The sequence below is a fragment of the Scyliorhinus torazame genome, chromosome 24 (assembly GCF_047496885.1).
Source record: "Scyliorhinus torazame isolate Kashiwa2021f chromosome 24, sScyTor2.1, whole genome shotgun sequence".
Taxonomy (NCBI): domain Eukaryota; kingdom Metazoa; phylum Chordata; class Chondrichthyes; order Carcharhiniformes; family Scyliorhinidae; genus Scyliorhinus; species Scyliorhinus torazame.
In genome coordinates, this window is record NC_092730.1 from 6256670 (window position 1) to 6268913 (window position 12244).

Here is a 12244-nt window from a genome sequence, read left to right on the forward strand (position 1 = left end):
CCCTCCCCCCTCTCTGTATTGTGGGTCGGAGGGGTGACGCTGTGAGGTACAGTCGGTTGTGGAGGAGATCTTGCCCAGAGAGTGGCTGAGGGGAGTGGAGGGGAGGGGGATAGGTGAGGATGGAAGAGGAGCAGATTTCCCTCACTCAGTCCTGAGGAAAGATTGCCACATGGGTCAAAATATGTGCCCACCCCGTGTGCGTGTGTGTGTGTGTGTGTGTGAATGAACCCCCAGGGCCCCCCCTCAGGCAAGCCACCAGACCCCGAGAGAAGGAAAGGGGGGGTTGTTTATATTTAATAACAGATCATGGCAGGAGCAGAAATCTTAAAGATTATAACCTAATTTTCCCTCCCCTCATTCCTACACCCTCCATCTCTTGTACCCCCCCCCCCCCCCCCGGTGTGCATTCAGGGGTGTAGCTGGGCAGGTGTTTGTGTACATGGACACTCTCTCTCTCTCTCTCTCTCTCTCTCTCTCTCTCTCTCTCTCTCTCTCTCTCTCTCTCTCTCTCTCTCTCTCTCTCTCTCTCTCTCTCTCTCTCTCTCTCTCTCTCTCTTTGTCCCCTCCACCCCCATCTTGCAAATAACACCCCCCCCCCCCCCCTTTCCCTGCCCGCCCCCCCCCCCTCTCCCCGCCGCCGGCTGATGGTTTGCGATTAGACGACGCTGGCCGTGTCGTTGCCCGATATCGGAGCCGGCTGCCTCCCAAAGTTCTCCGCACATCACCGCCCCCCCCCCCCCCCCGCCCACAAACCCAGCCGGCCGCCGGGGTTTAGCCGAAAGAATCTCCGGATAGGGTGGAGAGGGGAGAATGAGTGAGGCCTGCGACAGAGACAGACGGCTTGAGGCCTAGCAGTGGTGGACCGGTTAACGTGGGCGGCCGAAATATATAAAAATAATGTTTTAAAGAAAACAAAACCCCACTCCATTCTGCTGTGCCTGGTACTGAGATGGGAGATTGATTTCACATTCTTGCACCAGTGTTTTTGAGTATTTATTTAAACTATAGCAGGGTAACCTGTCCCGTCGCTCCGCCCCCTGCGATTTGTCTGAAAGTTTGTGATTTTTTTATAAAAGTTTTAAAATGACGCATTTGGGGAGAGTGTTGGGACGGCAGTTTCGAGCCACTCGACCTCTGATTACAGTGGGGTTCGCTCCGAAACCCCGACGTTGGCCCTCACAGGAAGCAAGCTCAGAGTTTGTCCGGTGGTCCGATGCGTTACCCCGACCCGGGTGCGCGGCGGTGACCCGTGAGCCCACTTTCGGTTCGTTCTTTGCGGGACCAAAGCTCATCTTGCCCCTCATCGCGAGAGCTGATGGGATCCCCCCCCCCCCTGCGAGGGACCAGTCAGCCCCTCTGTTTCTTACCCCCACCTTGGCACTGCTGCTTCACAGCGCCAGGGTCCCGAGTTCGATTCCCGGCTTGGGTCACTGTCTGTGCGGAGTCTGCACGCTCTCCCCCGTGTCTGCGTGGGTTTCCTCCGGGTGCTCCGGTTTCCTCCCACAAGTCCCGAAGGACGTGCAGTGTTGGGTGGATTGGCCGTGATAAATTGCCCTTCGTGGGACACCCCTGGGTGGGGATAGGGTGGAGGTGTGGGCTTGGGTCGGGTGCTCTTTCCAAGGGCCGGTGCAGACTCGATGGGCCGAATGGCCGCCTTCCGCACTGTAAATTCTATGAACTCCGTTTTCTCAATTAACACCTCCTCCTGACAAGAGCATCGATTGTTCCTCAGCCTCCCACATCATGTCTGTGAGCATTAACCGATTTCAATCCTGGTTTGGAAACACGGGACGGTTCGATTTTTGGGACAAGGCCTCCGTGTGCTCCCTGTGTCTCTCTCCCTCTGCCCGAGCCCCCAGAAATCAGACGAGCTGGAGAAGGGGGGGGGGGGGGGGGGAAACGCTGAACGTAGCTTCCTCGCCAAGCGGGCTTCCAAGTGATTCCGTTTGTATGGTGACCCCGATCAAGGATTAATGTTGTTCAGAGATTTGACCGATGTGGATTCGCCACAGGCTCCCATTCCCTCGCGAGCCCAAGTTGTGTCGGGGGCAAAACTCAGCCCCCCCCGTCCCTCACTCTCCCGTCTCACTCCGAGAAGACGAGGCTGTGATCATTAGCATCTTAAACTGTTTTAACCTCACCATGAACCCGACCAATATATCCGGGGTGGGGGGGGGGGGGGGGGGGGTGCTGGTTCACAGGCCGTGTTGACTCATTGGGAGGAGGGGTCGCCCCCACCCCCCCCCAAGTCGGGACCCCCCGGGATAAAGGGGCGACGACGTGATTTTGCTGATACTGAGTACTGGCCTTGTAGGGACAGGGCAGTCCTGTCCCCTTACCCGAGGGCTGTTTGTCTAAAATCTGATGCTGGATTTAAGTATCTCAGGTGATTTTACGGAATGTATTCATCGTTCTACTGCGCGAGTGTGTTTTTTTACATTTATAATGACTAATTTAAAAAGAGAATTGTATTTATTGTGAAGAGACGGAAGCTTTTCTCTTTGATCTCCAATCTGTTTTCTGTGATCTGGACATTTCCACGAGATTGAATAAATAAACTGAAATTTATCTAACTGCTGGCTCTCTCTCTCTCGTGGGGTTTGAGGGGAAAGGCTGAGGGTTGGCTGGTGGATGGCGGGGAGAGGGGGTGACGGGGATGGGGGTGAGGGTGGGATTGTGGGGGATGAGGGTGAGGGGGGAGTGGCTATTACTCTGGGATACTGGGCTGTGGGGCTGTGACTCTGGGATACTGGGCTGTGGGGCTGTGACTCTGGGATACTGGGCTGTGGAGCTGTTACTCTGGGATACTGGGCTGTGGGGCTGTTTCTCTGGGATACTGGGCTGTGGGGCTGTTACTCTGGGCTGGGGACTGTTACTCTGGGATACTGGGCGGTGGGGCTGTTACTCTGGGATACTGGGCTGTGGGGCTGTTATTCTGGGATACTGGGCTGTGGGGCTGTTACTCTGGGATACTGGGCTGTGGGGCTGTTTCTCTGGGATACTGGGCTGTGGGGCTGTTACTTTGGGATACTGGGCTGTGGGGCTGTTACTCTGGGCTGGGGACTGTTACTCTGGGATACTGGGCGGTGGGGCTGTTACTCTGGGATACTGGGCTGTGGGGCTGTTATTCTGGGATACTGGGCTGTGGGGCTGTTACTCTGGGATACTGGGCTGTGGGGCTGTTATTCTGGGATACTGGGCTGTGGGGCTGTTTCTCTGGGATACTGGGCTGTGGGGCTGTTACTCTGGGATACTGGGCTGTGGGGCTGTTACTCTGGGATACTGGGCTGTGGGGCTGTTACTCTGGGATACTGGGTTGTTGGGCTGTTACTCTGGGATACTGGGCTGTGGGGCTGTTACTCTGGGATACTGGGCTGTGGAGCTGTTACTCTGGGATACTGGGCTGTGACTCTGGGACACTGGGCTGCGGGGCTGTTACTCTGGGATACTGGGCTGTGGGGCTGTTACTCTGGGATACTGGGCTGTGGGGCTGTTGCTCTGGGATACTGGGCTGTGGGGCTGTTTCTCTGGGATACTGGGCTGTTGCTCTGGGACACTGGGCTGTGACTCTGGGATACTGGGCTGTGGGGCTGTGACTCTGGGACACTGGGCTGCGGGGCTGTTGCTCTGGGATACTGGGCTGTGGGGCTGTTGCTCTGGGATACTGGGCTGTGGGGCTGTTGCTCTGGGACACTGGGCTGTGGGGCTGTTACTCTGGGATACTGGGCTGCGGGGCTGTTGCTCTGGGATACTGGGCTGTGGGGCTGTTGCTCTGGGATACTGGGCTGTGGGGCTGTTACTCTGGGATACTGGGCTGCGGGGCTGTTGCTCTGGGATACTGGGCTGTGGGGCTGTTACTCTGGGATACTGGGCTGTGGGGCTGTTACTCTGGGATACTGGGCTGTGGGGCTGTTGCTCTGGGATACTGGGCTGTGGGGCTGTTGCTCTGGGATACTGGGCTGTGGGGCTGTTACTCTGGGATACTGGGCTGTGGGGCTGTTACTCTGGGACACTGGGCTGTGGGGCTGTTACTCTGGGATACTGGGCTGTGGGGCTGTTACTCTGGGATACTGGGCTGTGGGGCTGTTACTCTGGGACACTGGGCTGTGGGGCTGTTACTCTGGGATACTGGGCTGTGGGGCTGTTACTCTGGGATACTGGGGTGTGACTCTGGGATACTGGGCTGTGACTCTGGGATACTGGGCTGTGGGGCTGTGACTCTGGGATACTGGGCTGTTGCTCTGGGATACTGGGCGGTGGGGCTGTTACTCTGGGACACTGGGCTGTGGGGCTGTTGCTCTGGGATACTGGGCTGTTACTCTGGGATACTGGGCTGTGGGGCTGTGACTCTGGGATACGGGGCTGTTACTCTGGGATACTGGGCTGTGGGGCTGTTGCTCTGGGATACTGAGCTGTTGCTCTGGGATACTGGGCTGTGGGGCTGTTGCTCTGGGATACTGGGCTGTGGGGCTGTGACTCTGGGATACTGGGCTGTGGGGCTGTTACTCTGGGACACTGGGCGGTGGGGCTGTTGCTCTGGGATACTGGGCTGTGGGGCTGTTGCTCTGGGATACTGGGCTGTGGGGCTGTGACTCTGGGACACTGGGCGGTGGGGCTGTTGCTCTGGGATACTGGGCTGTGGGGCTGTTGCTCTGGGATACTGGGCTGTGGGGCTGTGACTCTGGGATACTGGGCTGTGGGGCTGTTACTCTGGGATACTGGGCTGTGGGGCTGTTACTCTGGGATACTGGGCTGTGGGGCTGTTTCTCTGGGACACCTGGCTGTGGGGCTGTTGCTCTGGGATACTGGGCTGTGGGGCTGTTTCTCTGGGACACTGGGCTGTTGCTCTGGGATACTGGGCTGTGCGGCTGTTGCTCTGGGATACTGGGCTGTGACTCTGGGATACTGGGCTGTGGGGCTGTTGCTCTGGGACACTGGGCTGTGGGGCTGTTGCTCTGGGATACTGGGCTGTGGGGCTGTTACTCTGGGACACTGGGCTGTGGGGCTGTTACTCTGGGATACTGGGCTGTGGGGCTGTTACTCTGGGATACTGGGCTGTGGGGCTGTTGCTCTGTGATACTGGGCTGTGGGGCTGTTGCTCTGGGACACTGGGCTGTGGAGCTGTTACTCTGGGACACTGGGCTGTGGGGCTGTTATTCTGGGATACTGGGCTGTGGGGCTGTTGCTCTGGGATACTGGGCTGTGACTCTGGGATACTGGGCTGTGGGGCTATTGCTCTGGGATACTGCGCTGTGACTCTGGGATACTGGGTTGTGGGGCTGTTTCTCTGGGATACTGGGCTGTGGGGCTGTTTCTCTGGCACACTGGGCTGTTGCGCTGGGATACTGGGCTGTGGGGCTGTTTCTCTGGGACACCTGGCTGTGGGGCTGTTGCTCTGGGATACTGGGCTGTTACTCCGGGATACTGGGCTGTGGGGCTGTTACTCTGGGATACTGGGCTGTGGGGCTGTTGCTCTGGGACACTGGGCTGTGAGGCTGTTGCTCTGGGATACTGGGCTGTTACTCTGGGATACTGGGCTGTGGGGCTGTTACTCTGGGATACTGGGCTGTGGGGCTGTTGCTCTGGGATACTGGGCTGTGACTCTGGGATACTGGGCTGTGGGGCTGTTACTCTGGGATACTGGGCTGTGGGGCTGTTACTCTGGGATACTGGGCTGTGGGGCTGTTGCTCTGGGATACTGGGCAGTGACTCTGGGACACTGGGCTGCGGGGCTGTTGCTCTGGGATACTGGGCTGTTGCTCTGGGATACTGGGCTGTGGGGCTGTTGCTCTGGGATACTGGGCTGTGACTCTGGGATACTGGGCTGTTGCTCTGGGATACTGGGCTGTGGGGCTGTTGCTCTGGGATACTGGGCTGTGGGGCTGTTACTCTGGGATACTGGGCTGTGGGGCTGTTACTCTGGGATACTGGGCTGTGGGGCTGTGACTCTGGGACACTGGGCTGCGGGGCTGTTGCTCTGGGATACTGGGCTGTGACTCTGGGATACTGGGCTGTTGCTCTGGGATACTGGGCTGTGGGGCTGTTGCTCTGGGATACTGGGCTGTGACTCTGGGATACTGGGCTGTGGGGCTGTTACTCTGGGATACTGGGCTGTGACTCTGGGATACTGGGCTGTGACTCTGGGATACTGGGCTGTTACTCTGGGATACTGGGCTGTGGGGCTGTTACTCTGGGATACTGGGCTGTGGGGCTGTTACTCTGGGATACTGTGCTGTGGGGCTGTTACTCTGGGATACTGGGCTGTGGGGCTGTTACTCTGGGATACTGGGCTGTGGGGCTGTTACTCTGGGATACTGGGCTGTGGAGCTGTTACTCTGGGATACTGGGCTGTGGGGCTGTTGCTCTGGGATACTGGGCTGTGGGGCTGTGACTCTGGGACACTGGGCTGCGGGGCTGTTGCTCTGGGATACTGGGCTGTGGGGCTGTTGCTCTGGGATACTGGGCTGCGGGGCTGTTGCTCTGGGATACTGGGCTGTGAGGCTGTTACTCTGGGATACTGGGCTGTGGGGCTGTTACTCTGGGATACTGGGCTGTGGAGCTGTTACTCTGGGATACTGGGCTGTGGGGCTGTTGCTCTGGGATACTGGGCTGTTGGGCTGTGACTCTGGGACACTGGGCTGTGGGGCTGTTACTCTGGGATACTGGGCTGTGGGGCTGTTACTCTGGGATACTGGGCTGTGACTCTGGGATACTGGGCTGTGACTCTGGGATACTGGGCTGTGGGGCTGTTGCTCTGGGATACTGGGCTATGACTCTGTGATACTGGGCTGTGACTCTGGGATACTGGGCTGTTGCTCTGGGCTGTGGGGCTGTTGCTCTGGGATACTGGGCGGTGGGGCTGTTACTCTGGGACACTGGGCTGTGGGGCTGTTGCTCTGGGATACTGGGCTGTTGGGCTGTGACTCTGGGATACGGGGCTGTGACTCTGGGATACTGGGCTGTGGGGCTGTTACTCTGGGATACTGGGCTGTTACTCTGGGATACTGGGCTGTGGGGCTGTTGCTCTGGGATACTGAGCTGTTGCTCTGGGATACTGGGCTGTGGGGCTGTTGCTCTGGGATACTGGGCTGTGGGGCTGTTGCTCTGGGATACTGGGCTGTGGGGCTGTGACTCTGGGATACTGGGCTGTGGGGCTGTTACTCTGGGACACTGGGCGGTGGGGCTGTTGCTCTGGGATACTGGGCTGTGGGGCTGTTGCTCTGGGATACTGGGCTGTGGGGCTGTTACTCTGGGACACTGGGCGGTGGGGCTGTTGCTCTGGGATACTGGGCTGTGGGGCTGTTGCTCTGGGATACTGGGCTGTGGGGCTGTTTCTCTGGGACACCTGGCTGTGGGGCTGTTGCTCTGGGATACTGGGCTGTGGGGCTGTTTCTCTGGGACACTGGGCTGTTGCTCTGGGATACTGGGCTGTGCGGCTGTTGCTCTGGGAAACTGGGCTGTGACTCTGGGATACTGGGCTGTGGGGCTGTTGCTCTGGGACACTGGGCTGTGGGGCTGTTGCTCTGGGATACTGGGCTGTGGGGCTGTTACTCTGGGACACTGGGCTGTGGGGCTGTTACTCTGGGATACTGGGCTGTGGGGCTGTTACTCTGGGATACTGGGCTGTGGGGCTGTTGCTCTGGGATACTGGGCTGTGGGGCTGTTGCTCTGGGACACAGCTGTGGGGCTGTTGCTCTGGGATACTGGGCTGTGGGGCTGTTTCTCTGGGATACTGGGCTGTGGGGCTGTTTCTCTGGGACACTGGGCTGTGGGGCTGTTGCTCTGGGATACTGGGCTGTGGGGCTGTTTCTCTGGGATACTGGGCTGTGGGGCTGTTACTCTGGGATACTGGGCTGTGGGGCTGTTACTCTGGGATACTGGGCTGTGGGGCCGTTACTCTGGGATACTGGGCTGTGGGGCTGTTACTCTGGGACACTGGGCTGTGGGGCTGTTACTCTGGGATACTGGGCTGTGGGGCTGTTACTCTGGGATACTGGGCTGTGGGGCTGTTGCTCTGGGACACAGCTGTGGGGCTGTTGCTCTGGGATACTGGGCTGTGGGGCTGTTTCTCTGGGATACTGGGCTGTGGGGCTGTTTCTCTGGGACACTGGGCTGTGGGGCTGTTGCTCTGGGATACTGGGCTGTGGGGCTGTTTCTCTGGGACACCTGGCTGTGGGGCTGTTGCTCTGGGATACTGGGCTGTTACTCCGGGATACTGGGCTGTGGGGCTGTTACTCTGGGATACTGGGCTGTGGGGCTGTTGCTCTGGGACACTGGGCTGTGAGGCTGTTGCTCTGGGATACTGGGCTGTTACTCCGGGATACTGGGCTGTGGGGCTGTTACTCTGGGATACTGGGCTGTGACTCTGGGATACTGGGCTGTGGGGCTGTTACTCTGGGATACTGGGCTGTGGGGCTGTTACTCTGGGATACTGGGCTGTGGGGCTGTTGCTCTGGGATACTGGGCAGTGACTCTGGGACACTGGGCTGTGGGGCCGTTGCTCTGGGATACTGGGCTGTGGGGCTGTTGCTCTGGGATACTGGGCTGTGGGGCTGTTGCTCTGGGATACTGGGCTGTGACTCTGGGATACTGGGCTGTTGCTCTGGGATACTGGGCTGTGGGGCTGTTGCTCTGGGATACTGGGCTGTGACTCTGGGATACTGGGCTGTGGGGCTGTTACTCTGGGATACTGGGCTGTGGGGCTGTGACTCTGGGACACTGGGCTGTTGCTATGGGATACTGGGCTGTGACTCTGGGATACTGGGCTGTTGCTCTGGGATACTGGGCTGTGGGGCTGTTGCTCTGGGATACTGGGCTGTGACTCTGGGATACTGGGCTGTGGGGCTGTTACTCTGGGATACTGGGCTGTGACTCTGGGATACTGGGCTGTGACTCTGGGATACTGGGCTGTTACTCTGGGATACTGGGCTGTGGGGCTGTTACTCTGGGATACTGGGCTGTGGGGCTGTTACTCTGGGATACTGGGCTGTGGGGCTGTTACTCTGGGATACTGGGCTGTGGGGCTGTTACTCTGGGATACTGGGCTGTGGGGCTGTTACTCTGGGATACTGGGCTGTAGAGCTGTTACTCTGGGATACTGGGCTGTGGGGCTGTTGCTCTGGGATACTGGGCTGTGACTCTGGGACACTGGGCTGCGGGGCTGTTGCTCTGGGATACTGGGCTGTGGGGCTGTTGCTCTGGGATACTGGGCTGCGGGGCTGTTGCTCTGGGATACTGGGCTGTGAGGCTGTTACTCTGGGATACTGGGCTGTGGAGCTGTTACTCTGGGATACTGGGCTGTGGGGCTGTTACTCTGGGATACAGGGCTGTGGAGCTGTTACTCTGGGATACTGGGCTGTGGGGCTGTTGCTCTGGGATACTGGGCTGTGGGGCTGTGACTCTGGGACACTGGGCTGCGGGGCTGTTGCTCTGGGATACTGGGCTGTGGGGCTGTTGCTCTGGGATACTGGGCTGTGGAGCTGTTACTCTGGGATACTGGGCTGTGACTCTGGGATACGGGGCTGTGGGGCTGTTGCTCTGGGATACTGGGCTGTGACTCTGTGATACTGGGCTGTGGGGCTGTGACTCTGGGATACTGGGCTGTTGCTCTGGGCTGTGGGGCTGTTGCTCTGGGATACTGGGCGGTGGGGCTGTTACTCTGGGACACTGGGCTGTGGGGCTGTTGCTCTGGGATACTGGGCTGTTGGGCTGTGACTCTGGGATACTGGGCTGTGGGGCTGTTACTCTGGGATATTGGGCTGTGGGGTTGTTGCTCTGGGATACTGGGCTGTTGGGCTGTGACTCTGGGATACTGGGCTGTGGGGCTGTTACTCTGGGATACTGGGCTGTTACTTTGGGATACTGGGCTGTGGGGCTGTTGCTCTGGGATACTGGGCTGTTGCTCTGGGATACTGGGCTGTGGGGTTGTTGCTCTGGGATACTGGGCTGTGACTCTGGGATACTGGGCTGTGGGGCTTTTACTCTGGGACACTGGGCGGTGGGGCTGTTGCTCTGGGATACTGGGCTGTGGGGCTGTTGCTCTGGGATACTGGGCTGTTGCTCTCGGACACTGGGCTGTGGGGCTGTTGCTCTGGGATACTGGGCTGTGGGGCTGTTTCTCTGGGACACCTGGCTGTGGGGCTGTTGCTCTGGGATACTGGGCTGTGGGGCTGTTTCTCTGGGACACTGGGCTGTGGGGCTGTTGCTCTGGGATACTGGGCTGTGGGGCTGTTTCTCTGGGATACTGGGCTGTGAGGCTGTTGCTCTGGGATACTGGGCTGTGACTCTGGGATACTGGGCTGTGGGACTGTTACTCTGGGATACTGGGCTGTTACTCTGGGATACTGGGCTGTGGGGCTGTTGCTCTGGGATACTGGGCTGTGGGGCTGTGACTCTGGGATACTGGGTTGTTGGGCTGTTACTCTGGGATACTGGGCTGTGGGGCTGTTACTCTGGGATACTGGGCTGTTACTCTGGGATACTGGGCTGTGGGGCTGTTGCTCTGGGATACTGGGCTGTTACTCAGGGATACTGGGCTGTGGGGCTGTTACTCTGGGATACTGGGCTGTGGGGCTGTTACTCTGGGATACTGGGCTGTGGGGCTGTTGCTCTGGGATACTGGGCTGTGACTCTGGGACACTGGGCTGCGGGGCTGTTGCTCTGGGATACTGGGCTGTTGCTCTGGGATACTGGGCTGTGGGGCTGTTGCTCTGGGATACTGGGCTGTGGGGCTGTTGCTCTGGGATACTGGGCTGTGACTCTGGGACACTGGGCTGCGGGGCTGTTGCTCTGGGATACTGGGCTGTTGCTCTGGGATACTGGGCTGTGGGGCTGTTGCTCTGGGATACTGGGCTGTGACTCTGGGATACTGGGCTGTGGGGCTGTTACTCTGGGATACTGGGCTGTGACTCTGGGATACTGGGCTGTGACTCTGGGATACTGGGCTGTTACTCTGGGATACTGGGCTGTGGGGCTGTTACTCTGGGATACTGGGCTGTGGGGCTGTTACTCTGGGATACTGGGCTGTGGGGCTGTTACTCTGGGATACTGGGCTGTGGGGCTGTTACTCTGGGATACTGGGCTGTGGGGCTGTTACTCTGGGATACTGGGCTGTGGTGCTGTTGCTCTGGGATACTGGGCTGTGGGGCTGTGACTCTGGGACACTGGGCTGCGGGGCTGTTGCTCTGGGATACTGGGCTGCGGGACTGTTGCTCTGGGATACTGGGCTGTGACTCTGGGATACTGGGCTGTGGGGCTGTTACTCTGGGATACTGGGCTGTGGGGCTGTTGCTCTGGGATACAGGGCTGTGGGGCTATTACTCTGGGATACTGGGCTGCGGGGCTGTTACTCTGGGACACTGGGCTGCGGGGCTGTTACTCTGGGATACTGGGCTGCGGGGCTGTTACTCTGGGATACTGGGCTGTGACTCTGGGATACTGGGCTGTGGGGCTGTTGCTCTGGGATACTGGGCTGTGACTCTGTGATACTGGGCTGTGGGGCTGTGACTCTGGGATACTGGGCTGTTGCTCTGGGCTGTGGGGCTGTTGCTCTGGGATACTGGGAGGTGGGGCTGTTACTCTGGGACACTGGGCTGTGGGGCTGTTGCTCTGGGATACTGGGCTGTTGGGCTGTGACTCTGGGATACTGGGCTGTGGGGCTGTTACTCTGGGATATTGGGCTGTGGGGCTGTTGCTCTGGGATATTGGGCTGTGACTCTGGGATACTGGGCTGTGGGGCTGTTACTCTGGGATACTGGGCTGTTACTCTGGGATACTGGGCTGTGGGGCTGTTGCTCTGGGATACTGGGCTGTTGCTCTGGGATACTGGGCTGTGGGGCTGTTGCTCTGGGATACTGGGCTGTGACTCTGGGATACTGGGCTGTGGAGCTGTTACTCTGGGATACTGGGCTGTGACTCTGGGATACTGGGCTGTGGCTCGGGGATACTGAGCTGTGACTCTGGGATACTGGGCTGTGACTCTGGGATACTGGGCTGTTACTCTGGGATACTGGGCTGTGGGGCTGTTACTCTGGGATACTGGGCTGTGGGGCTGTTACTCTGGGATACTGGGCTGTGGAGCTGTTACTCTGGGATACTGGGCTGTGGGGCTGTGACTCTGGGACACTGGGCTGCGGGGCTGTTGCTCTGGGATACTGTGCTGTGGGGCTGTTGCTCTGGGATACTGGGCTGTGACTCTGGGATACTGGGCTGTGGGGCTGTTACTCTGGGATACTGGGCTGTGGGG